The sequence below is a fragment of the Callorhinus ursinus genome, unplaced genomic scaffold (assembly GCF_003265705.2).
Source record: "Callorhinus ursinus isolate GAN/ISIS: 27379988/994484 unplaced genomic scaffold, GSC_fseal_2.0 scaffold1, whole genome shotgun sequence".
NCBI classification, from domain to species: Eukaryota; Metazoa; Chordata; class Mammalia; order Carnivora; family Otariidae; genus Callorhinus; species Callorhinus ursinus.
This window is the reverse complement of record NW_027397063.1, coordinates 59,788,605-59,815,673: the sequence shown is the minus strand read 5'-3', so window position 1 is coordinate 59,815,673 and position 27,069 is coordinate 59,788,605. Positions and strand designations below refer to the sequence as shown.

At 44.7% G+C, this 27,069-nt stretch overlaps 1 protein-coding gene and 1 pseudogene across 21 annotated transcripts in view; both read right to left on the bottom strand.

Annotated features, from left to right (window-relative positions):
• KALRN (kalirin RhoGEF kinase) overlaps positions 1 to 27,069 on the bottom strand; it is a 647,217-nt gene that overhangs the window by 538,525 nt on the left and 81,623 nt on the right. The window lies entirely within an intron of this gene.
• On the bottom strand, positions 197 to 1,472 carry LOC112827147 (drebrin-like protein; annotated as a pseudogene).

Sequence of the window (27,069 nt, the reverse complement as noted above, 5' to 3'; positions counted from 1 at the left end):
CATTTACAGTGACAGAGGCTGAGCCCCCCCAGGGCTGAGGGAACCCAAGGGCTTGTCTTCTCTGGGGGGGGTCCCATTCCTGGAGGAGTGCCATATGGCTCTCACGCTGCACACACCACCTCTCCCGGCAGTAAGGAAAGCACATCTGGGGAGTGGGGGGAAGGGTGGCCTCAGTGCAGACAGCAGTGGAGAGTCCTCACTCGGTGAGCTCCACAGAGTCGGCAGGAAACATGCCAAAGTGGCTGTCGGGCCCCTAGCCATGCCACCAGCCCTCATCGATGACCTCAGGGCCAGCGATGAGGTTCTCGGGCTAGAAGGAGATCTCGGTATCCTCGACTGCCTGGTAATGGTACAGAGCCCAGGCATGGAGCCTTTTCCCACTCGGCTGTGGGTAGTGGGCCACAGGCTCACCACCAGCAGCTCACTGATGCAGTGTCTGGGCCTCCTCAGAGAGTCTCCTGCTCTGGGGGCCTCCTCTTGCATCTGTGCCACACACAGCAGAGTGCTGGGCGCTGGTTCCTAACAGAGAGCTGCCCTGGGCCTTGAGGACGCTTGGGGCGGCACTGTGTGGAGGCGGGTCTCTGGCTGGGTGGGCTGCTTCTGCAGGAGGGGACCCCTCGGTGTGCCTGGCTGGGGCTGGAGACAGATGTGGTGGACACGGCCCCCTCCTTCTGCTTGAAAATCTCCCATGCATGTGTTGGCTGCTGACAGACAGGCTCCCACTCCTCTGTGTTCCTGGAAACCACTTCGGGCTGCTCACACTTCCTCTGGGGTCCAGCCTCACCGCCCCACCCCTCTGATGGCACTACTCCAGGCAGGAGGCCTCTCACAGCTCCTGCCCCCTGTGCCCCTGCTCCAGCACTGCCACTCTCCTCTGCCCACCGCTTCCCCTCCAGCCTGCGATTCTCCACCTCCTTCTCTACTATGGCCCAGGAGCTGTGTCTGCCAACCCTTCTGATCTCAGATATGGCATTGCTCTTCTGGTACACAGAGCCCACTGGGGCCTGGAAATGGCCCGTTTCCACATCCTGGAAATGGCTGCTTTCCCTGTGGAAGGCACAGTTGGCACCTGAGGCCCTGGCCACCTTCTGCATGATGCGCTCAGGCTCCATGAGCTCCTTGGTCCTCGCACTGACAGTCACACGGGCCCCCTTCAGAAAGCTAGCCATAACGCTGACATGGTTGGTGCACCCTCACTTCTGCACATCATTTACACCCTCACCTGTCCAGTTGACGAGGACGAACTTGGGCAGGCCAGACTTAGGATTCTACACCCTGCAGAAAGCTTACATCACCTTCCTGCTGTTGAGCTCCTCCACCCTCTCCAGGCACCCTCCCCACCCGGACACACGGATGTCATTGCTGCTACCCTCAGACGTAAAGACAGCCCAGTCAGTCGGGAACTTCTCAGTGACCGCTCCCACGCAAGCCTCCTGCAGCGCCAGTCCATTCTGGCTCAGGTTCGCAGCCATGGTCAGCCCCATGGTCCCCATGTCACCGCCAGCTTGACCTCCCTTATTTTTCATACTTCCTCCCAGACCCACAAAAACACAAATTACACAAGAGACAATGCTAGGATCAAGCATCCATGTCCCAGTGCTGTTCAGAGAAGACTGTGCCTTTGACCCCTGCCCTAAGCAGACACCATTCCATTCAAATGTCCATCTCAGCCGTCCCCTGCAACCAACCTACACCCAGAGCATCATTTTTAGCCCATTCCCTTCCCTAGATCCCTGTCCTCCCATCTGTAAAAAGTAGTGGAGGGGAGCTTTCCTCTCCTCCTTCTAACCTCCAATATTTCCAGAAAAGAAAAAAAAAAAGAAATTTTATGTGTGAGGACTTCTTGGAGAAACTCTTCTAAGATAGTAGTCAGTACCAGCAGCCCTACTCCAGAAGGTAGCGGTCCCCAGGAGGGTCCCCAACAGTCCAGTTCTCATTCTTTGAGGGAGGGATAGAACAACAATCCTGAACAAGTATCTTACATTTATTTCCCCTTTCCATCCACATCCTCACCATTGCTCCCCACAAACATCCATTGTACCTAGCCTGAGCTACCCACACATTAGCAGCCACACCCCAACATCACTCAGTCCATTATCACTGCCCACCTCACACTTACTCAGCCTGCAGGACCATTGGACTCAGGCTTCCCAAAGCTTTCCCCAGCCACACAACCCAAAGGACTCCTCCCCCAACTATTGAAGACCTGTCTGCACCAATTACATGACACATCATACTCCGCATTTTATTATTCATTTTTTGGAGGCCCCACATAGCATTTAGAACACTGTTGTACACACAGCAGGCACTTAAGTGAAGATTTGTTTTAGGGTGGATTTCTAAAAATCACTCATTGTTCAACAAAACCCAGCGATTTGAGTCTCCAGGTGCCCAAGACATCCCTCCAGAAGGAGAATGGAACCCCCCACATCCTCTGCTGCATTTGCCATCTCCTCCTCCCTTCTAAACACCCCATTCCTGCTCTAGCCTGAAGCATCCTTTCCAATTCCAGTTACCCAAACTGTCACAGCTGCTCCACCCCATTAGCCCTTTCCCCTACTCAGGACGGCTCAGGACCCCACTCCCCAAACTCTGACATCACTAAAACAACTCCTGAATTTCCTGTGGAGCACAAACACGGTGTGATGTTAAAACAGCATCATCAGCTTTATAACAAACACTTTGGGACATGTACTTCCACGGCCATCTTTTGTTAGGTCACACCTTGCACCAGCAGTCTGTGTCCTGGGTCAGGATTCTAGGACCTCTTAGAAGGCAGACACTCAACAACTGAGCCACCCAGGCGCCCCAGGATTCTAGGACCTCTTAGAGGCCTTGAACCTCTACTCAGAATTTCTGAACATGCAACAGCCACTAAGTTACCTGGCAGGACACTGGTATTGTCTCTCCCTGTGAGGAAACTCTAAGACCAATGAGTTCTACCCTCCTCCCAGAGGTTAAGTAGATATGAGGGCCACCCCATTTATCCTCCCAGACTCCCTGACAGTGGGCCTAGAATCATCGTAAGAAGGTGGGCTTTGCTACCAGGCAAGCTGGGGTTCAAATCCTTGGACAATTTGGTGATGGGCCCAATTTAATCAGCATCTACTGCGTGCCTACCCTTGTTCCAAGGGGCCAGGGGCTCTTACAGAATGGTGCTCGGACCAGCAGCAGCAGCAGCACCTGGGAACTTGTTAGAAATGAAAATTCATGGGCCAACCCCAGACCTGCTGAATCAGAAACTCTGAAAGTGGGGCCAGCAGTTTGTGTTTTAACAAACTCTCCCACTGATTCTGATACACACTCAAATTTGAGGACCACTGATCTAGACTCTGGGGATACAGAAAAATGAAAAACCTACAATCTAGACCAGCAGTTCTTGTCCCTAACTGCACATTAATATCACCTGGGGAGCTTTTAAAATAATACCAAAGCCTGGTCCCATCCCAGACCAATTCCCTTAGAATCTCTAGGAGTGGGCAAATAATCACGATTCAATGTGCAGCGTGCAAAGATTGAACAAGTGTGCAATGAGGAGATCTGAGGAAGTGGCTTCATTATATGTGCCTCTGTTTTCTCATCTGTAAAATGGGGATCATAATGTCCATCTTACATGAGATGATGTATATAAATGCCTGGTATACAGTAGATGCTCAGTCTGCATCAGTTCTCTCCCTTCCCCAGACGAGGCCTCTTGCTGACTCTGAGCTTGGCAATTAGACAAATGTATTTAGAAGGTCCACTGTATCAGTTCATCATCGAGGACCCCAGCCACAAAGGAAAAACCTGCTGGCTGTTCACAGCTTTGGGCAAGAGCTCTCTCCAGCAGCCATTTCGACATCCCCAGAGTCTTCAGTCCCTGTTCTGAAAAACAGCCTGAGTCCTTGGGAGCCAGACTGTCCCCAGAGGGCTGCTCATAACCCAGACCCCAGCTCTAACATCCTCAACTCTTTCAAAGAACAGCTCTTTAAAACAACTTTACAAAGGCCATTTGAATTACACAAGGAACACATTGTCCTGTTCTCACTCTTCCCAAGCTCTTTTTGCCTGTGGTTTCAGGCAGGTCCACGGGCTCAGGGTGAGCTCTCTGCACATCAGGCGGTCCTTCCTGAGGCAGATCTTCTCATTATTTGATCTCCCTGCCCAGCAACATCTGAATTCAGGCTTACAGGGGACTTGGCAATAGCCCCAAATTAGTCCACCCTCCTTCCCCACAAGGAACAGCAGTGGGTGTGCAGTCACAGAGAGTGCCCTGGGTCTCCTATGACGCTGCAGACACACAAGCAACCCACAACCCCCCCAAACTGAACAGAGAAATGGGGGACTTCCTTGTAGCTGCTTCCTTGGGCTCTATGCTTATCCCAGCAGATGCTGAAAACATTTTTGGTCTCCTCTTGAGAACAACCTTCACTGTCATTTTAAAATAAACAATAAGCCAATTGTGTCATTACTTTGTAGGCAAACCTTGGTTTTTTTTTGTTTTTTTGGGGGGGGGGGTTTAAATACTAAAACCACTATCACTCGGCTTGCCCAGATTTGATTCCCTCTTTCCCTAGATTTCCTCAAATGAAGCTAGGCTGTTTCCAAAAATCAAATTAACATTCAAATAACAAGGTTTTGTCACCATTAAGGATAATTCAGAAAAAAAAAAGAATTCTGCAGCACCCCACTGGAAAACAGTTCCCAGAATGCGGAGCCCACAGGGTTTGATCATAGGTGGCATGCCTGGCCTCAGTCCCCCTCAGGGGGCCTGCTTTGAAGGGAAGGGCCACTTCAGGTGGGAGTGGGCAAGGAAGCAGTCAGTATGCCATCATCTATGAGAGGTTTCAGAAAGCAAACTCCAGGGGCACCTGGGTGGATCAGTCAGTCAAGTGTCTGCCTTCGGCCCAGGTCATCATCCCAGGGTCCTGGGATCAAGTCCTGCATTGGGCTCCCTGATCAGTGGGGAGCCTGCTTCTCCCTCTCCCTCTGCTGCTCCCCCTGTTTGTATGCTCTCTGTCAAATGAATAAATAAAATCTTAAAAAAAAAGAAAGAAAGCAAACTCCCACACCAAATAAGGGAGTGGCACAGAGGGAAGAAGGGACAAGACTTCAGAGAAAAGGGTTTAGACACCCCAAAAGCAGGAACCAGGACTACTCTCCGAAGAGGTGGTGGGCTGCCAGGGGAGAAACAGTGTCTTCAGAGGCCAAGGCCTGGTCTAGTTTCCTGCCCCTGACCCAAAGAAGCCCGCCCCCCCCCAGAAGAATCTAGAACATGAGACAGGAAGAAATCCCTGCAGAAAAGGTCACGAAGGAACAGGAAAAATAAAGGTGCCACGCAGCTTTTCTCCCGTTCCCCAAGCAGGAATACTAGGGCCTGATTCCCTCCCAGACACTGCCAAGTCACTCTCTCCTGGCCCCATCACCCCTCCTCTTCCTCCCCCAAGTCCTGCCACGTGCAAAATAAGACCCCTGCCCAGGCTGGCCTGAGGAGAATGACATATTTTCTCCTTGACTCTGCATTTTCATTCAGCCTTAAAAAACTCAGGCCAGGCAAGAAGCCCACAAGTGTGTCGTGCTATACCTCAGTGCTCACCTCCCCAGCGCTGGCAGTTCTCTTCCCCTCTGGCTTTCTCCTTGCACCAGTAACGTCACTGGCCCAGGTGCCAGGCCCCAGGCCCCGGAAGCACTGATGGAGCTGCCCTCACAACCCTTAAGCAAACATGACTGAAACGTTCAGCTTTGCTCATCAGTGCATGCCAGGCTGGGACTCCAATGGAGCAGAGGGAGGCAGGCGGAACGGGGAAACAGTTGTATCATTCAACAGCACTTAGTCATCTCCACTAATGGTGGAAAGAGATACTGGATAATCAAAATGATGGATAATCAATAACCCAGAATAATGAACAGTATTGTTAGGAGACAACATGATTTTTCACAGCAGAGTTATGAAGGATCTATTTGTTCAAAAATTAATCTGCCTTTCCTGAACACAAAGACAAGGAATGCTAGAAAACGGCCACATGAAAAGAGAAAGTCTGTTCAGGATTTAAACCTGACACATAATACATATACAGAAATAAATGAGAGTTAGCAGTATGAGGAAGAAACACAGGAAGTTAAAGCTGAGAAGAACCTAAGACATCTAGTGCCCCATTTTACAGATGAGAAAATTAAGGCCCAGAGCAGTGAGGTGCTATCTCATATCACATAGCCATTTGGTAGAAGAGCCAGAATTAGACCTGGATGGTCGAAGCAGAGCACTGTTCACTTAGGCACACTGGTCCAAAGGCATGCCCTTGAGAAGAACCATCACCCTAAACTCCTGATGCTGACCACTGTGTCTCCCAGACCCTCAGACCTCTTGGCACTGGCTGTTTCCATAATCACCATATTTCCCTACACACAAGTCATCCTTATGTGCTCCTGACTACCCTAGGCTGAGTACCAAAATGATTCATAAATCACTGCCCAACTGTCTGAAGTCACAACACGGTGTTTGACAGGAGCTCTTCCTATGATTCAAATCAGTAGCTAGTATCGATTTTCTCAAGTTCAAGTCTAATAATCATCTTGGTATTTGGGTGACTCTTTTGATTTTTCCTAAAACTCTTTGGCGCTGTGCCTAACATGATGCCCACCAGACCCTGGGGGTTAAAGGTGAAGGGGGGATTGAAATACCTACTTCATAGACTTCCCTGTTGAACTTACCCATAAGGAATCAGCTGGCAAGAGGGGTAGAGAGATTACAACAGAAGCCTCCTGACTTCCAGACCCGAGCTCTTTCCTGAGCAAGTGAGAGCAGGAGTAAGAAGCTAAAATTCACAAGAAGTGGGGGTGGCTGGGTGGCTGGGTGGCTCAGTGGGTTACGTCCCTGACTCCTGACTTCAGCTCAGGTCATGATCTCAAGGTAGTGAGATCCAGCTCCACGTCCGTGCTGGGCATGGAGACTGCTTAAGATTCTCTCTCTCCCACTCCACCCCTCCCTCCACCCATTTGCAGTGTGCTTGCTCTCAAATAAATAAATAGAAATTGAAAATAAAATAAAATTCACAAGAAGCTTCAGAGGCAAGTGCCATAATGACACTGATAACCTGCAGACAAATAAAAGATACAGGGGTCTGGGGCAAACTACTCAGTGTCATACTTCAGCAATACCTCCTTTTTCTTTCTTTTCTATTAAAGTATAACTTGAACATAGTAAAGTGCATAAATCATAACGGAAGAGCTGGGTAACTCTTTGCATATGTATGCATTGATGTAACCACCATCCAGATGGTGATTTAGAGCATTTACAACTACTCAAAGTTTCCCTCATGCCCCCTTCCAATCAAGAATAATCTTTATCTGACCTCTACCCCATACACCAGGTTCCTGAACTTCATATAAATGAATGAGTGTAGTATATATACTTTTATATTTGGCTTGTTTGCTCCACATTCTGTTTGTAAGCTTCCTCCATTCTGTTAATATGCCAATAGTATACTTTTTCTAGTTGTTGTACAACACGCTGTTGCAACAATACACAACGTAGTTATCCATTCTACTGCTTACAGAAATATTCTGGTTGTTTCCAGTTTGATGTTGTTATGAATAAAGCTGATAGGAATGTTCTTGTACATATTTTAATGAAGATAAACCCGCATATCTGTTGAGTATATCCAGGTGCAGAATTGTAGCGTCAAGGGGCTATACATAACAGGTACCACCTAAATTTTTTCATTCCAATTTTAGTATATGTGCTGCTGAAGCAAGCACCCACCTAAATTTTTTCAAAACGATTGCACCAATATACACTCCACCAGCAAAGAGAGTTCCAGGAGCTCCGCATCCTCACCAACACTTGGTATTATTGGTAAAGACTCTTCACTGGGAAACAAGGTACCTCAGGTAGATTTCCAGACAACTGACGTTAGTCTTCAAGTAGCTTTAAAAAAAATTCTAACAATTTTATTTTTTTTTAATTTTTTTTTAATTTTACTTCTTGAACAGAGTAAACCACCTAACCTTTGCCAGACCATACTGAGATGTACAGGGAGATAACTGCCCCTATATTAACTCTCTAGGGATTTCACTGTCTCCTCCTTCCTGGGTAGGTATCACTAATGTATCAGCAAGCCATAGCACTTCCCTTTAATCTCTGTTCTAGGAAATAGTAAAGATGGCCCAATCAGGAACTTTAATTTACACACAATCGTCAGTCAGTAAATTCTGGTCTCAATGTGCATGGGCTTCTTTGCTGCTATAAGGCTATTTCTATCTTCTGAATGGTGAAGTTTGCCCCATAAATAAATGAGTTATTACTCATTTCATTTGTTTTTATGTAGCTTGGCAAATGTTACTCAAACAATCAACACACACTTATAAAGCACATATTTTAGGTTACTGAGCTAGACATTCTGGAAGTCACAAAACACACGCACACACACACACAAAACCACCAGGCTTTCTTTAAGGGGGCAGGGCCCTAGGGTAAATCACATGGAATGTTGTCACCTGCCTTCTTCCTCTCACTTTACCCAGCCAACCTCTTTCACAGTTAAAATGGGGTTAAAACAAACATCAGTCATGGCCTTGGCCCTTGCTTTTGGGGAAAGCAAGTCTTAAAGGAATGAAAATGGAAGAGGGAAATAGTCCTGCATATAGGGCCATGGTGATAGAGTAAACGGGTGACTGAAGGTGATGATGATAATGTCTAGTTTTCTCTTGGGACTAGGTCAATCTCTACCTTATCCCTTCCTTCCCTGAGCTCTGCCCACCACCACCTTCCTTCTCTCCAGCTACTTCCTCTTGATGCCATTACCCAAATGACTGAAGAGAAACATGCTATCCAGTCCACACTTCACCACCAAGTGCAGTGCCCAAGACAAGACACATTCCCCAACCTTACAAAATATGCCAAACTTAAAGAACATATCTATGGTGATCACTAAATGTAAGAAGGAGTCGCTATGGACTGGCACATGCAGGCAAAGAGTGGATGAGTCTCACATTGCTCCTTAAAGCAGGTAAGAGTTAAGGCAGAACAGTGGAGCACTGGTGGATAGTGCTTTGCCCTCTAGTAGAGCAAGGGACAAAAGTAAGAAGAAACATGGGACCTTTAGAGTCTGTAAACAGGACAAGCCTATCTAAGTGGCTTTCCATACCACTATGTTGCTGGGACATGATTTAGCTATCACTCCCAAGTATAGCCTGACTCTCTCATTAAAACAAAAGCTGTCTGAGCATAGTGACTGAGAATTTTAGAGACTTGCTCAGAAACACTCTCACATAAGCAGACAGATGAGGCTATGCATAATTTTGCTCATTGGCATTCTACAGCCCTCAATTTCTCATTTCATAGTTTCTGGATTGGCTCTCTAGAAGTCAAGTGGAAGTGACTGAGAAAAACTCCCTGGCTTTTCTGGATTGACAAGCTGATTCTTTCTGCACGTGGCAGGGTAACCATGTTCACAGGGCAGCTAGCATTGGGGGTTGGGGGATGGGACAAGGAACAGGCATAGGAGAGTCAGACCCATGAGGTAACTCTAGATGCAGACCCTTTGGGACCAGTTGAAGAAGGCAGAGACAGCATCTGAATAGGGGCACAACACCAGAGCCACCCACATGAAGACAGTTCTTAGATCACAATGCTCCCCTCTGTCAAGTTTACTTTTTCTCCAGGTATCTTTCTGGGGCCGAAATCAATATTTCTCAGGAATCTTAAAGTCTTATTCCATCCTGAGGGACCACTGACTTCTTGTCACTTGGTTTAAATTTTCATTTGGTTTTCCTTATACTGTCAATTCATAATGAATACCTTTCTTCTGGCTGGACCACAAGTAAAATTACCACTATTAAATGGGTTAAACAGGATTGGGCGAGACTTCCATTCTCACCTCAGGCTTCTGTCCTCATTAATGTTTGATAACTAAATAACCTTTGTAGGAAACACATCTTTTTCAGAGACAAACATCTTTTAAGATACAAAAAGTAGAAAGAGGGCCAAGGAGTAGCCATCAGTTAAACAAACATAACATTAGTTGAAAGTATGTATTTCTCAACATTCCAGTCTTCTGGTTTTCTCTGTTCATTAACTGATCTTATCCTAGTGATAAATTTGACTATAGGTATAATGAACAACTTGAGAAAAGTCAGAGTGAGACACATCAGTAAGTGCTTCTTGAGGGCAGGAAGTTGGCCTTATTCATTGCTGTCTTCCTAGCACTTACCATAGACCAGGACACACACAAAAAGACTTACTAAATATTAATGGAGGGAATACATGAAAGAAGAAAATAATCGAGTAATTTAAAACATTGTATACATCAAAGACAAAAATTCTTTAAGTTTTTATTTAAATTCCAGTTAATATACAGTGTAATATTAGTTTCAGGTGTACAATATAGTGATTCAACACTTCCATAGATCACCCAGTGCTCATTACAGCAAGTGCACTCCTTAATGCCCATCACCTATTTCACCCATTCCCCCCCACCCACCTCCCCTCTGGTAACCATCAGTTTGTTCTCTATAGTTAAGTGTCTGTTTCTTGATTTGTCTCTCTCTCTCTCTTTTCCCTTTGCTTGTTTGTTTTGTATCTTAAATTCTACATATGAGTGAAATCATATGGTATTTGTCTTTCTCTGACTTATTTCACTTAGCATAATATACTCTAGATCCAGCCATGTCATGGCAAATGTCAAGATTTCATTCTTTTTCATGGCTGAGTAATATTCCATTACACACACACAGCCCATCTTCTTTATCCATTCATCAGTGGATGAACACTTGGACTGTTTCCATAGTTTGGCTATTGTTGATAATGTTGCTGTAAACATCAGGGTGCATGTACCCCTTTGAATTTGTATTTTTTTTATTCTTTGAGTAAATACTTAGTAGTGCAATTGCTGGCTCATAGGGTAGTTCTATTTTTAACTTTTTTGTGGAACCTCCATACTGTTCTCCAGAGTGGCTGCACCAGTTTGCATTCCCACCAACAGTGCATGAGGGTTCCTCTTTCTCCACATCCTCTCCCAAAGGCATAAATTCTTAAGGGACACAAAATAACAGACAGGTTGTGCTTAAAAACTGTGGGATAGGAGTAATAAATGAAGCATAAGAGAAAGAAAACAAAATTAAGGACACAAGGATCAATCAAAAAGTCTAAAGCATTGCCGAATAGGCTGTGTGGTAATAAAAACCGCTGTCCTCAATTACCTGAATGACTTCAAGCACAAATGAAATTATATAGCTCTGTATTACTCAAGAGGGCTGACCTAAGATCAACATGCCTAAATTAGACAAAGTCAGGTTTCCATTACATAAAATCATTTACTTACAATTAGATCTGTCCAGTAATAAAATGAGTTGTGTTGTGGAGTCATGAGCACCTTGTCATGGAAGATAGGGATTATCACCAGTCAGAGGTCGTCCACAAGCAATTTCTGCCTCAAGTGGAAGTTAGACTTAAAGGACTCTAAGACCTCACCCATAACTAATATTCTACTAGTTTAGAACTTGTGGTCACAAGGGAATAGAGTCAAAGCAAACTTTCTGGAAGAGGAAAGTTTGCAGTCAGATTGGGAAGGAGGAGACATAGAATGGCAAGTTAGTCTAGTTACTACAATGAATACTGGAGTGTGGGATCTAAAAACCTCACTAAGGGAAAGAGGATTAGAAAAATCACCCAGAATAATCGTGTCAGGTACACTTTAGGGTCCATGAATATTATTCTCAGAACCATCTGTTTAGGGTAAATTGAGATCTTCCTAAATTGGCAGATAATCCTAACAAGGATCAACCTGAAAAGTAAAAATCTTACCAGATATTTAACAAGTTGACGCAACATGGAGAGGCCAGAGAGTCTGAAATTGAAGGAAGCCAACAACAAGGCAAGTCTAACCCACAAATCTGTAACTAATTTGAAATTTGTGAATGATGGTCTCTGAGCTGCTGCCATAAAAGCACCCATCCTGGCAGCCTTGGATTTGGTCATTATTGAACCAGGGGTCGTTGTTTTGTGAATCCTATATTGTAGCTGAGCCAGACAGACAACAGCATCTTCTTTCATTTTGCTTGGATAATGGCCAAATACAAGTCACTTTACTATGACTTAAAGAGTATTGTGCCCATCTGTTCACAATCGATGGGAATAATTGAGGGGTGGAATGGGCCAGGTACTCTTGGACAATTCTGTGGAAGTGGGTCAGGGGCTTTCTTGGCCATTTGCCATGTGACAACACTCCCTTCATCCATGAACATATGGACTTGATGAAACTGTCACTTGGAGAGCATGATACAACAGGGCTTGGGCCATTCCATTTCCATGAGAAACTTTACCTAAGTTATAACAAAGGAATAGCCTTTATATTCTGTTACATCATGAGAAATTCTTGCAAGTATTTAACTTTGTGTTATCTCTGTTAGGAGAATCTGGCTTTGTGCCCTCAAAGTAAGAGGGAAAGTTGTGACTAGATGTCATTGCTGTCTACCAACCTGAGTGTAAAGCAGGGCGGTAAATCACCACAAAGGAAAGGAATGGACAGGTGATGTCCTAAGGCCACAGACTGACTTCCATTGTCCATCTCTCCTAAGATGGAGCAGTGGTAGGAGGCAAGAAGGTCTCTCAAACTTTTGCTCATACATTTGAAACAGTCCAATGGTTGAATGAGAGAAACCTCACAACAGTGGCTGGGAAAACAGTTTGGGTAATACTGGATTATTTTCAAACATAATTTTCAATAAAAAATAAGGGCACTTACTGAAAAATCCTTCTGATGTCTGTCTTTTCAAGTTGTAGAAATTTTCATTTAGAATTTATTAAAAAAGAGAGAAGAGAATCGTTCACTTGAGGCTTGGCAAAAGTAAGGAAGTCTCTCTTAACTCTCAGCCAGGAATTCCCCAAACCATGATCCTCTTTTATTCAACCTTTCTATAATGAACATCAAAGTAAGCCAGGAAGGCAGAAGAGATGTCACTAAAGGGTACCCTAGAGTCAATAGGGAGCATTGGTAGATGAGATGTTGGGCTTCTTGGTGCAAGTTGGTGGGTTATATCCTTTTTCTCCACACCTACCTTACATAGCCAGGACCCAAACCAAGATGGGGCCACCAACTCGTGGAGCCACCATGGCTTCAAGTAGAAATACCTGATCAGCACAGCCTGGTCCTAATCAACCAGAGGGGCTAATGGCCTAATTGTGGGTCATCCAGGTTCCTGACATCTTTTCTCTCCTCCTAAGTATTTCCCTGCTTGCAGGGGAATCAAAGACAAGGAGTGGAAGGAATCCATTCCAAGGCATTTTGCTGTTCGTGAGCAGTATGTTGAAAGCATTTCTAGGAAAAGGGGATTATGTTGTAAGTTAAAAAGAGATGTTTGTGTTTCCTCTGATTTCAATTATTCAGACCCTCAGTGCCCTTGACTCCCCCAGCCTCCCTTGCATGCCCAGGAATAAAGAAGAGCGAGCTTGAATACCGATGTCTGCCAGCATTGCCAGGCACACAACATGCAGCCCTCTACGCACCACATTCATGGCTTCTTCTCCTTTGCATGATAGCTCAAGGTCACCTGCTCCTGGAACTCTTGCTTACTCACTACACTGGCTCTGATCTTGTGCCTCCCTCTTCACAATATTAGCATCTTTGACTCATGCCATGCATATTTGTCTATTCTCATGATTAAGAACTGACAACATGAAATAAGAGAAAAAAGCAAGGCCCTGAATTCAAGGCTTGGCTTCTGCTTGCTAGCTGGGCCACCTTAGGCAAAATCTCTTAACCTGTTTGAGCTTCAGTTTCCTCATCTGGAAAAGGGTGATGATAATCATTGCCCTACCTATCTCAGAAGGCTATTGTGGATTTCAAATGAGATAACACATATGAAAGCTTTTTATACATTGTGAAGAGGCTGCTCTTGTTGGTGGTTGTGCAAAGACCATATCTCTTCCTTATACTTCCAGCATCTGAAATAGGGTTGTGCCTCTTCTGTGGGCTCAGCACAGATTTGGCTTAAATGCCTCTGAACATCTTCCTTGTCCCTACAATGCTAAATACAGACCCTCGCCACAGCTTTACCATGTATGCTCAGAAGTCAAGTTTCCATGCACATCATTACAGAGAGGCCCATTGAGAAGGATCCTACAGTCTGGCTTTATGCATTCCCAGACATGAGGATGGCAGATCCAGCCCTCAGAACCTGCTCGAGGATACAACAGCAGCAGCAGAGTGGTGGCAAGCCTCCTCCAGCAACACAGGCCACACTGAGACATCTAGTCCCACTTCCCAGAAGGTAAGTCATCCCCACAACACCACGGCTTTTTTCTCCTTCTCCTTAGCACCACCACCTGTGAAACTTCCATTACAACCACTGCAGCCAAACTCCCTGGCACCATTCACCTCACCATTTGACAAGATTAACGGCCCATGATTCTCTCATGGGGACTTGTTTTTAGAGTCATAACTAAAATCTCTGCTGCACAGAAAGCCCCTGGGAGACCAAAGAGAGAAGGATGCTCTGTGACATCTGAAGCCACCTTGCCCATCTTCCCTGCAGCAGTGTGCTGACGGTGTCCTGTCTTCTTCCCTCAGTGTCTACGAGCAGGTCTGCCTGTGATTACGAGCACTTACAGTGATACTAAATCGCTCTACAGCTTCAACAGCTAACACCTGTAAGCATCTCCTTTGTTTTACAACAAAGCAAATTCAATAATTAATGGCCTTTTGGAGAATTTCAATCCACAGTCTCATTCAACAGGGCTTCAAAGGCATCCCCAAACTATAGATATGCTGCAAGTAAAAATAAATCACTATTTCTTGCACTTTCTCAGACAATCAGGTTCAGGGGCCCCAGAGTCAACCTTTCCCTAATGGTATGATAAAGAAGGTAAGAAATGGCTGAGTGCTCATGAGTGACTTGTACAGTATTTTATAAACATGAAAGAGAAATCAATATCAGAGTGCTGTGGAGGTAGCAGTGATTTCCCCTGAAAAACCTGAAATGCACCCCCCAGTCCTACCCAAATTCTATTATGTTTTAAATATCTCACTCAAGCTGGACTTCTTCCTTAAGGCTGTCTCTGATCACTCCAGCCTAGCAAAATTCATTCATTCATTCAACATTTATTTATTTATTTATTTAAGCATTATATGTACCAGGCAGTGTGCTAGCTTCTGGGGATAAAACAATCTAAAGAGTCAAAATCTCTGTCTGGTGGCTCCATCCACTGATCTACTAACAGAAGTAATGTTTATATCCTGGCATTAAATACAGTCTTTCACAAAGAGCATTTTCCTGGAACTCCTATTATTCTTTGCTCTACAATATAATTATGAACATGTCTTTTTAAGCAGCTTGAGGGTAAAAGCATTTCTGATTTCTTCATGGTCTGCTAAGAGGAAATGCTGGGTAAATAAACACTGAATGAACACTTATCTAATTATGTGATATATACACATATATAAAAGTTTCATTTCCCCATATAGCTTGTAAATTTCTTCAAAGACAAGAATCTCTCTGTTAACATTTCTGTATCTTCTAGAGCATCCAGCCCAGTGCTGGGACATAGCTCATTCTCAGTACATATTTAGTTGAATTCAGTAATTCTGCTAGCAGTGGGGAGTTCCCCTTCCATGCCAATCCTGTTAATCATACCCTAGATTTAGAAAATGGGAAGGCCAAGGCCAAGGAAAACAATATAGTCAGTTCTAGTTACCTACATTCCCCCAAGGTGCTGGCTAAGCTTTCTTCCAGACTAGAGCACTGTGTTTGTGAGGAAGGAAAAAAGTCATCTTTCATCCAGGAGGACTGACATAAGCCACCTGTGCATTCCAAGAAGAAAACCATAATGAAATTGGAGCAGCAAGCCTGACTTTGGACAGCAAGACCACCCATGGAAACATCTATCATGTGACCCACACAGGATCTACCTGCCAAAAGATCACGAACCCAGGAGTCAGGGTAGGTGGCCCTGTCAGGGGTACGGCTGTAGCCAGAGCCTGTCCAGAGAGGCAAGAGACCCAGGGTATCCTCATAGCCCCATGGACCCATACTTGCTATCTTTTGGCTCAGTCTCTCAAAATCCATCTCCTAGAATAGCCAGCTCTGCTCTGATCATGCTTAGGGAATGTCACAATTAAGGAAGTCAGTGGCTGGAGCTAACCTCTGTGGGGAGATGGACCAACATCCTTTACTAGCCTAGGTGAGATCAGGGGAGGCGATGATGCTCTCCCAATCCCCACAGGCATCTGTGAGTCCTACCACCTATACCACCAATGAGCACATGATTAGCATTGGCAGAGCACTCTCAGTCAGCAGACCAGGAGTGGCATCAGGACGTCTGTGTGTCACCTACAAGGGCATTAAACCAAAATCAGAGAGTTCTAAGTTCTAGACATACTCATAGGATGTCTCAGGATTTAACATCTGAAAATTTAAGGCACTTACCCTAAAGCCCCTCCTCCCCGTTCCCCAACTTAAAAAGTACCTCAGGACCTTCAAAATCAAAACTAAATGACCAAAAATTAAATTCCCTTTTCTATCCCAGACACAACGCTAGACTTTGCTTCAGTCTTTCCAGATCTGAGCAGTCTGATTCTTGCCCATGTTGGGTCAGCCTATGAGAATTCCTGCCTCCTTACCCACCCTCATGATCCCAATGGATCCTGAGGAAGCTGCTCTTGGAAGTCAGCAATGACATTTAGTCATGCAAAGCAGTGAGCTGACTTCATTTTCCTCAATAAATATTTTATTGAGATTCAGAGAAATAAGAGAAACCTTATTCATGAGATTTATGTTTGTCTTAATGATTCACAGCATAATTTGTTCCAATTAAATATTTATTTTAGTATCTTCTTGGGCCTGAAAACTTCTGCCCATTCATCAGTGAGTCTTTGTATTGTCAGTCCCCTCACAGATATGGAGACGTTGGGAATAGCCTCGTTCTTCCCCAAAGTGGAATTTTTTCCTTTCCAGCTCCCTCTGCACCCAGAGCCTGAGCCATGCCTGCACTGCCCCTGACACATCCCCCAGGGCCCTGCCGATCAGTCTCCATTCCCAGCTCCCTGTCACCTTGTTCTCAACCCCATCGACATCCTCAAAGCTCATCCTGCTCAGATACCTCTCTCAAACACAAAATCCCAAGAAACTCTCTGTGGAACAAGGCGGGGGTGAGGAAGAGTGAGGGCACTGTGGTACAGCCAAAAGGAGACAGGAGTTGCAGTTAGGAGCTGTGAGTTCCAACTCCAGTGTCACCACCTCTGGCCATTTCCCACTCGTACAACGTGGAAATATACTGTCAGAAGAATCAAATGAGATGATAGAGGTGCTTTATAAACTGTACACAATTAACTACAGCTACCTCCCAGTGGTGTTGTGACAAATGAGAAGATACATTTCTGGTATTTAGGACTAACCTGGTATATAATACATGCTCAAATGAGATATAGTTATAGGGGCGCCTGGGTGGCTCAGTCAGTTCAGTGTCTGCCTTCGGCTCAGGTCATGATTGCAGGGTCCTGGGATTGAGCCCCACGTCAGGCTCCCTGCTCCGCGGGAGCCTGCTTCTCCCTCTCCTCCCTACTTGTGCTTTCTCTCGCTATCTCTGTCACTATCTGTCTCTCTCTCTCAAATAAATAAAATCTTTAAAAAAATAAGACATAGTTATAAAAATAAGAGAAATGGAATTTGTTTACTTTTATTAGAGTTCCATAACTAAATAGGCCTCACTGCCTAACTTGTTTACATGTGGCCTAAGTATTTCTGTTACTCTTATATAGAGATGTACAGAACTCTTAGTAATATCCAGAACCTGTGTCAGTGGCAGAGAGTTTCTCTATGTGTGTGTGTGTGTGCATGTGTGTGTGTGTGTGTTTCACCTTTAAACTGTTCATATTTATGCACATCTTCACAGTCTGCTCAGAAAACTCTCCTGCAGAGATGGCATAATCCCCACTCAGTTGCTAAAACTTCCATAGATCTGAAGAGGAACTTCCCCTGTGTCCTTCACAGGGAGAAGTCTCTGCCACTCCCACTTCCTTGGCCCCAAGAGCAGCCCCCATCAAGTGGCAGCCAGAGCCGAGCCGTCTGCCATATGTGGTCTCTCTGGCCTGATCCCAGCTGAGAGCTCACCACTCAGCCTCCCGGAAATCTGGCTCCTGCCACAGATGGAAGTGTCTCTTGCAGCCCCATGGAATGTTGCCTGGGTCCAGAAAGTGCAGCAGTCACTCCTAGGGAAGGCACTCTTCTCTGCCTCCCTCCACGGCTCCCTCGGGGAGGCTTCCTGGATGACACCTGAGAGGAGGCAGGAAGGTTCCCAAGGCAGCATGAAATCCAAAGAGATTTTACCTTTTACATTAATTAAATGTCATTTCTAAAAATTTTAAATCCCTGGCACTGTGAAGAAGATTTACTATGCCAAAGCAGAAAGGGCTTCCAAAAAGCAATTATAAAAGCTTATAAGTTAATAATGGCTTTGTACCTTGACTACTAGAGCTAATTCCATTACCTGAGAAACTAAAAACTGATGTTCAATAACTTGGTGAATGCCCCAATCCACAGCTCCTGAAGAAACAATCCTCTACCACCACACCAGGTTAAGTGTGTCTCTCCTCCAGGAAGCCATCCCAGAACACTCCCACCACGTCTGAGTCATCCATTCACTCTAGACACCACGCACCCCACTCCACACTCACACCCCCCCACACACAGAGCCTCTGTTCTTCTACTTCTTCCGGAGCCAAGGAATCTTAAATTAACACCAGGGTGCATTATTTTCATACTCATTAAAGGATTAGCTGTGGTTTATTAGCCCAAAAGAATGAATGAACTATTCTGGGTGCCAAGGCACTGCCAAGGTAAGATTAAGTTTTGGGCAGAAAGTACTTTCCCAGTACCTTTCAAATCACACCAATTCTGCCTTCCCCAGAGATGATGCTTAATGTTTTAGTTATTTAAATAATCAAATAATTTGCTGATTCTTTCTCTACCACATGCTTAAAGAAAAAACACCACTGTTTTCCTTTTTCATAAAAGAAATTCCCAGTTTAGACCCCCAGCTCAGGGAGCAGCTCAACTTGTCCACACACTGGCCAGTACCCCCTCCTCTCTCTCCAAGCTATTGTAGGTCAGAATGAAGCCTGCAATGTCTGAAATCTGATCTTCCATCTGCCACTTGATCTTCCATCTGTCACTTCCTCAATTCAGCAGGGGGTTGGGGGCTGGAAGATAGAGAGGTCTCCAGGGGTCCAGTTGGCAATGAGCAGATGTTAACTTGGACGTCAAATGGGATAGAGGTAACTCTGCTTCAAAGCAAGAAGAGGCCTATGGTCATAGCCAAATTTACTTTCATGGCCAGAGGAGATCCCAAGATGCCACTGAATGGTCCAACATCTGATTCTTCCTCTAGGCATCTAGGGTATGGGTATTCTCATCCCAGGGGCCAGATGGAGGACAGGAAAGAACACGAGGTTTAGAACAAGAAGACCTAGGTTAGAACCCATTATACATGCTCATTGACTTGGGAAAGTCACATAACTTCTTCGAGTCTCAGTTTTCTCTTCTATAATATAGGGACAGTACTATTGTGACATTTGAGATAAGCACCTAGGACAGATCCCGGCACATAAGAAGTACATAATCAAAGTACAAAAACTAAACTGCGACACAACCATTATCAACAGGCCACTTTCTCTGAATTATTTTCCCAGTAGAAAGACTAGATTTTTGTTGTCTGTCTCTACTATTTTTGCTGGCCCTTGCATGACTAATCAAAAGCTACAGAGAGACGACCAGCTAAAATGGAAGATGCAGTCCCTAACCATGGCCAGAGAGAAGTTATCTGTCCAACAGAGGGATGAGAGCTGAGCCACAGCCGTCCCCTCATGAATACAGTGTCCAGGCCAACTAAGCTAACAGCACCATAAGGATATTTTTAAAACATCACAGTCACTGAAATTTAAATCTGCATCATACCTTTCATTTGGACACAGAGAATTTTAAACCACCAAATTTGTTTCTCTGTAGACCATCTCCTGGCAAATAGATCTTTAAAAATGCATCCCCATCTTTGTTGACAATCCTGTCTTCCACACCGAGAAATATTCCTGGAACCAGCATCTGTTTCTGGAAACCAATTTAAATTTATGAAGCTGCTTGTATTTATGATAAAATGGAAGTAAATCTGGCTAAAGCAAAGACCTACATTCCAGAAATAACTGACCATTCATTTATTAGTTGCTGCCCCTAGCTAACACCCAAACAACAAGCTGCCCCTTGCTCAACTTCCCTGCAGGAACCCTGGGTCATTCAGAAGCACGGGGAAGGAGCTGAAAAAGTAGGGGAAGCAAACACCATTAAATCAAGGGACACACCCTCTACAGCCAAGGTCAACACCCAGGAGGGGCAGCAGGCCTTGGACAGTGGCGGAAGGACTCCACCCACACAGCACTTTGAACAGAAGCTCTCTTCCAACTGGAGGCATAGAGCTGCTAATCTGATGCACACCCAAAACAGAGATGTGGGTAAAAATAAAATTACGACTGCTCCCGTGAGAAAGCCAGGAAGAGAACATATTGAAACAATCATGGCCTGAAGCCCTGCCCAACACCAATGCTACTAAGTGACCTCAGCCGGGGACAGGAAAGGATTGATCAAGTTACTTTCCTTACTCAAAAATCTCCCAATAGCTGCCCATAAACTACTAAATAAAATCCTAAAACTCTAGTGTGGAACATAAAGCCCAATCAGCCAGCCTTTCCAGCTTTCTCTCTTATTGTCCCAAATACCCTGCACACATGCTTAGAATGAGCATACACATACAACCTCCACATAAAGACCATTTCCCAAACTCACCAAACCCCCCTACTCTGTACCTTTCCTCTGTAGCTCTCCTCCATCTCCACAAGTGCAACTTCTACCCATCCTTCAAGGTCTTTCAAGTTCAAATCCACAGCTGGAATTCTCTTCTCTGCTCCACGGCACTTTCCAACTAAGTAATCCTTTCCCTTTGCTGTAATTTCCATGAAGACAAAGACTGCCTGTCTTGTTCACTATCAAAATAGTACCTTTGTAGAATAGGTATTCAATAAATATTTGCCAATTTAAGGAGTACCTCAATGCCAAGATGTTTCTTCTACAACTTGAGTTTTCTAGTCCTCACCAGACAAGAAGTCCCCCTTAGCAGAGGCAACCCTGTTGTTGGCCTGATTTCCTTTCTCATGTGGTATCCCAACCCCTGGAAAGTCTGATCCCATGATGTCCAGGAGCCCTGCTCACATCTCCCTGTGCTCACCGAGCACTCCGCTGTCCACACCTGCCACGTCCTTCTCCTGCTCTGGCTGCCCGCTGCTGCTGGCAGATGCACAAGGTGCCCTCTCTGAGGGTACCAGCATCTGACCCAGAGTGCTGCTCCAGAGCCCTCAGACCCTCAGCACTCCGAGTGCCAGACCGCCTGAGTTTCCCAGAGTCCCCACTGCCCCAGGATCAAGTCCTGATGGAAGTGAAGCCCTTCTTCCCCACTCTGTGTTCACAAGGTGGCATCCTCTGTACCCGTATGTCACGCAGAGTCCTCATGAGAACAGCTCCTTCAACTTCTGCACAGCGCTCCTCTCCTGAGGGCTCAGACGCCATGCCATGGGCTCGGGGGTGGCTGGAGATGAACATCTGGGAAAGAGAGCATGTGTCTCTCCAAAAGCCATTTTCCTCTTCCACCCATTCAAAGCCATCATATCAACAGGACCAACAGGCTGCTTGACTCTGATGAAATGGCCAGGACAGGTCCAGCGGCCACAGTGGCCACGGTGTAGATGAAGCTACATTCCTTTGCCTCTGACATAATCTCTTGCCCAATCTGCTGCCCAGACTACTACTACCTTACCACCTTTCCTATTTAAAAAGTAAAGCCCTTCCTCTGCCTTCCTCTTCTTTCAGTGCTTCTGCCCAGGGCCTACCCTACCCTTCTGGCACCACTGAGGACCGGCTGCCTCAGCCCCTCCCCCTCGGCAACAAGACAGGCATTCACCTTGGCTCTTGGCTCCTTCTCTCCTGAACCAGTCGATAAGAATGGATTTCAGCAGATACTGCCCAGGGCCTGAAACTTATCAATGCTGAGGCCCTCTAATGACTGCCAATTAGTGTGTCCATTATTCTGGGCTAGGTCAGCCGAGCCCTTAATCTACTTAATGGAGAAGGAACTCCAGAGAGGCGGGAAGCACCTTGACCTGGTGGACTGAGCCAGCGGAGTGAGCCAGCTGGGTGACTGCCCCCTTAGAGGTAGCCCAGCTCAGCTGCCTGGCAGGTAGCCTTAAGGTGATGAGGCAGGGCCTTAAAAGGAGCTACTGATGGATGACTCTGCTCCTGCAGGAAACACATCCCACTCACAAGGTCCAGAGGGCAGGCTGAGGCTGAAGTTTCCCCCATAGGCCTTGGGCTAAACTTCAAGGCAAGTGGATGTTGGTCTTTGGTTCCCTCCCTCACCTCCAACTCTCAGGTGCCTCCTCTCAAAGTACTGGGACGCAGCACTCCTAACCCATTCTGTCTCCCCCACCCCTTTGAGACCTGCCCCTCTAGGCCTCCAGGCCTTAGATCCCCTCCTGAACACCATCCCCTTCTCATCCAAAAGTTAGATTTTAGGCAATAAGGGTTAAGAATTAATAGCTAAAATTTACTGGGCTTTTTTCATGTGTGACATCACTTCATCCATACAATAACACTATGAGATAAATACTGATATTGTCAGCATCTTATAAATGGGGAAACTGAGGCCTAGAGAGGTACCCAATGTTACACAGCAGTGAGTGATGGAATTGTGAGCTAAACCAAGCCATTTTGATCTCCAAGCTTCATCACACTGAACCATTCTTCACACTGCCTAAAAAGTAAGTCAATTGGCAAAATAAGCCTACCACGGTGCTCAGTATTTCCCAACTTTATAAAGTTTTAGGTTTTTCTTTGGTTTTTAAAGCAGCCTGGTCACGCAAATCAATAGCTTTAACTGATAAAGTTTAAGGATAGTGTGGAGGTGATAAAAGGGGACAGAAGCTACATGTGGGTGTACTTTCAGTTCATTTTCACCCCACATGAAACCACCTCCCAAAACCCAGCTGTACTCATCTGCCCGTGACCAAAAATATCACTCCATGCACACTTTCAACCTGCTTGGCACACTTTCTTTGGGTATCTTCTTTGAGGGACTTCCAAGAGCTAGCAACCTGTAGCAAATGATGGACTGAGGAGGCGAACTCCTAAGATGAGGTCAAGCCATAGACTTGGGATACAGAAAAGAGATGAAGGGGAGATAGATCCTGAACCTGTAGAAGGTTTTGGTTCAGGAACGGGACCTCTTCTTCCCAGGTGAAAACTATTGGTCCACAAGAACTGGACCTCTTCTTCTCAGGTGAAAACTATGGAGGGGGATAAATATCCCTCCCTCTGGGGCCTTTTTTTTTACCAAAGAGAGGATGTGGAGGCCACATGGTTTTCCAAGACAGAGAGTAAGCCAGCCCTCAGGAAAGGCTCTCTTTGGTCCCCTCATACCTCACCTCTGTGCCTCCAACCCTGCTCCTAGGTAACAAGGACAGGTATATTAGAGCAAGGACAGCCTTCCAGCCCTGCTGGGGAAGTGATCCTGTGTTCCCAAGGTCTGTGAGAATCCTTAAACCTTAATATGATCCTTCTTCTGCCAGGAATACTTGCAAGAACCCAGCTCACCCAGGGGAGCTATATGACTCCATCAGATATATTAGTTTTTATGCAATATACATTTATAGAAGTAGTTTATAGTGTGATTAAATATTATGAATAAATTTCCAGTAAGGCCCTTCATTCTATAATAGAATTTTGTTTTTTAATATTTTTGATTAAATAAGCTTTTAACATTTTGATCACAGGCCATCTCAATTTTTTTTTTTTAAGTTACAAAATGTGTTTTCAAGGGACATGCCCTAAGTACTTCAGGATCCTTTCCATTAGGGTTTGGCTCTATGTTTTTCTGCCTCATTCAGAGCATGTAGGTCCCCTAACTAGGGCAAGAAGTATGTCTACATGTCTTAATCCTTAACTCTAGCAGAGTGTGACTGATACAGCTGATTGCCTGCCCAGTAGCAATTTACCCCTTTCTTCCTTGCTTATAGAACCTAGATTTTGTTTAGGAATTAGCATCCATGTTCTTTAGGAGAAGTAGAGACCCTCCCAGCCCCACAGGGTAAATGTTATTATGTTATACCAATCATGAAAATTATATCCCCTTTCTAGTGACTTGTTTAGGAATTGGTGGTATAATTATGTCCTTTGAAACATGAGAAAAAGTCTCCCAAGGGACATCTGGGATAGGTTTTCTTGCTCTTAAAAAGACTTATGTGATGGGTGCCTGGGTGGTTGAGTCGGGGGCATATGGCTTCAGCTCAGGTCGTGATCTCGGGGTCCTGGGATTGAGCCCCATGTCGGGCTCTCTGTTCAAAAGGGAGTCTGCTTTCTCCCTCTCACTCTCCCTCTGTGCTCTCCCTCTCTCTTAAAAAAAAAAAAAGACCTATGTGAATACATGCATTAAAACCAGGCTTTTTCAGTTGTCATTTCTCCATGTGACACGTGGCACTATGGCAGCCATCTTGGGACTGTAAGGAATGAAAGAATGCAAAGAATTGGGGTCCTGGGATCTCCATTCTTGTAATGGCAGGCTGAGAAATTAGGACCAACTCTCCCACTAAAAACAATCGTGGGGTTGTTGTTTTTTTTTTTTTTCAATCTTCCTAAAAGCATTAAAGAGCTAAGAAAATAACAAAGAATTACCAGGCCAAAACCTAGGAGAAGAGGAGAATCCAAAGAAGTTAAGTCCAAAACACAAAGCAGCATTTGCCCTCAGAACATAGGCCAATCTGCAAGAAATTGTGGTAAAACTAGCTATGCTTTTGACAGCTAGGATGGGAAAGGGGAGAAAAATCAAAATTCTGGGCTTTCTCAAGGAAGGGACTCTGATAAAAAATATTCCTCTGAGCTGGGCTTCCTCCCAGAGAGAGGGCTTCATCCTTAAGGTAAAGGCAATGAAGAAATAAACCAGCTCTCATGGAAACTTGAAACACAGCTACATATAATCTGAGTCCAAGGATCTCCAAGTATTCAAGCATTGGACTAAGGTAGAATTGGACTAGTAGTATCTCTAGGTGTCTGGCAAAAGAAAAATTATCATTGTAGGAGAAAGTTACCATTCTAGGCTTCAAATTATTATCATAAAATATTTTTCAAAAATAATGGCCAGGGAACAATCAAAGATAGCACAAGGGAAAAAGACACCATGAGCAAGAACCATCAGAAACAGCAGACTGTAGAAAAAGACCCACAAAGACTCCAGATACTGGAATTATCCAACTAGAGACTATAAAGCAAATATACTTAAAATGTTCAGAGAAACAAAAGACAAACTTTAAATTTTAAAGAAAACTTGAAAAAAAAGTGATTTGAAAAAGAATTAAATAGGGATTCTAGCACTGAAAAATACAATACTTGAAATTAAGAAGTCAATGAATAAATTTAATTGCAGATTAGACTTAGCTGGTTAGAAGATTAATAAATTGGAAGATAAATCAGAGGAAACTAGGATGCATCAAAGTGAGCTAAATATGAAAAATATAGAAGTAACAATAAGAAATGTAGAAGATACGGTGAGAAATTTCAACTTCAATCAATTTCAAAATTGATTCAAATTCAAGAAATTTCCATCAATTGGTATCCCAAAAGGAGAAAAGAAAACAGAGAATTTTCCCACAAGTGATGAAATGCAACAATCTATAGTTGTAAGAAATCTAATGAACCCAAGATGGCTAAATAAGAATCTGGTGATGATATTGAGCCTCTGATTTAACAGCCCACCTTCTGCACTTCTTGTTAAGAGAAGCAGGAGAAGAAGTAGGAAGAGAGAAGCAGGTGAAGTATTTATTGTTTAAGCTATTTTGAATTTTGGTTCGGCTACCTGAAGCCAAAAAGCATCTTAAATGATATTCATAGTGATAATAAAGTATCCACCATGTATCTTCCATATATTGAATGCCAACTATGTGGCATGCATTGCATGTAGATTTCTGTTCTGTGTAATTCCTCACAAAGTCTTACAAGGTAGTATATATCAGTCAATACAAGCATGGCAGACTATGGACACAAACCACCTCAAAATCTCAGTAGTTTAACAGAAAGGTGATTATTTCTTGTTTACACTACATGTTCAACATGTTTCAACAGAGGGCTATGCTCCCAGTCATTCAGGGTCCCAGGATGATAGAGACTTTATCCCAAAATAGCTTCTATAGTCAGTGAAACAGTGGGCAAATGAAGTAAATAGTAGATTGGCTTTTAAACCATTTGGAAGTGAAACACATGGCCAAAAGTGTGGGGAAGTACAATCTTACTGTGTGCTCATAAGGTGGAGAACTGGAAATACTAGTGAATAGTTATGACTACCACAGACAGATATTACCTTAATTCTTCAGATGAGGAAGGTAAGGCTGAAAGAGGTATTTATACTTGTCAGACATGAGTTGACAATGCACTCATTAATGCATCTTCCTGAAGGTGATATTATGGACATGACTATTTGCCCTTTGGTGATGGGGTTAGTGAGAAGAAAAATGAAGCAGTGATATGATCTCTAAGGAGCCAGAGTGCCTAGCTGGGTCTCATCACGGTCTATCATAGAATCACTATCCTCAGGGGCAGATTATGGGATCAAGGCAGCTGGGGGTGGGAGGGGGGAATATTCTAGTCCTTCCCTTGTTCCTTATGCTAACTAGATCCTTCCCAATGTGAATAAAATTGGACTGCAATTGGCAAGATAAAGAGTTTATATACATGCACTAAGGGTTCCCACTATCTTATATATTCCAGGTGTTCAAGATGTGGTTAAGAGGGGGGGGGGGACATAAGCCCATATAATTGAGTTGGCCATGCCATGTTTCTTAACTTTGCTCTCTGCAGATTCAAAAAGTTGGTGAAGGCAGAGGAGATGTTAAGTTGAGAGAGCTCTTAACCCATCATGTCTAAACACAAGAGGAGGGACCACCTTGTTCTCTTAGGTCCTCAAGACCTTCCTATGAGGTGGATTTTCCAGCCTGTAATGTGTAGAACATTCCC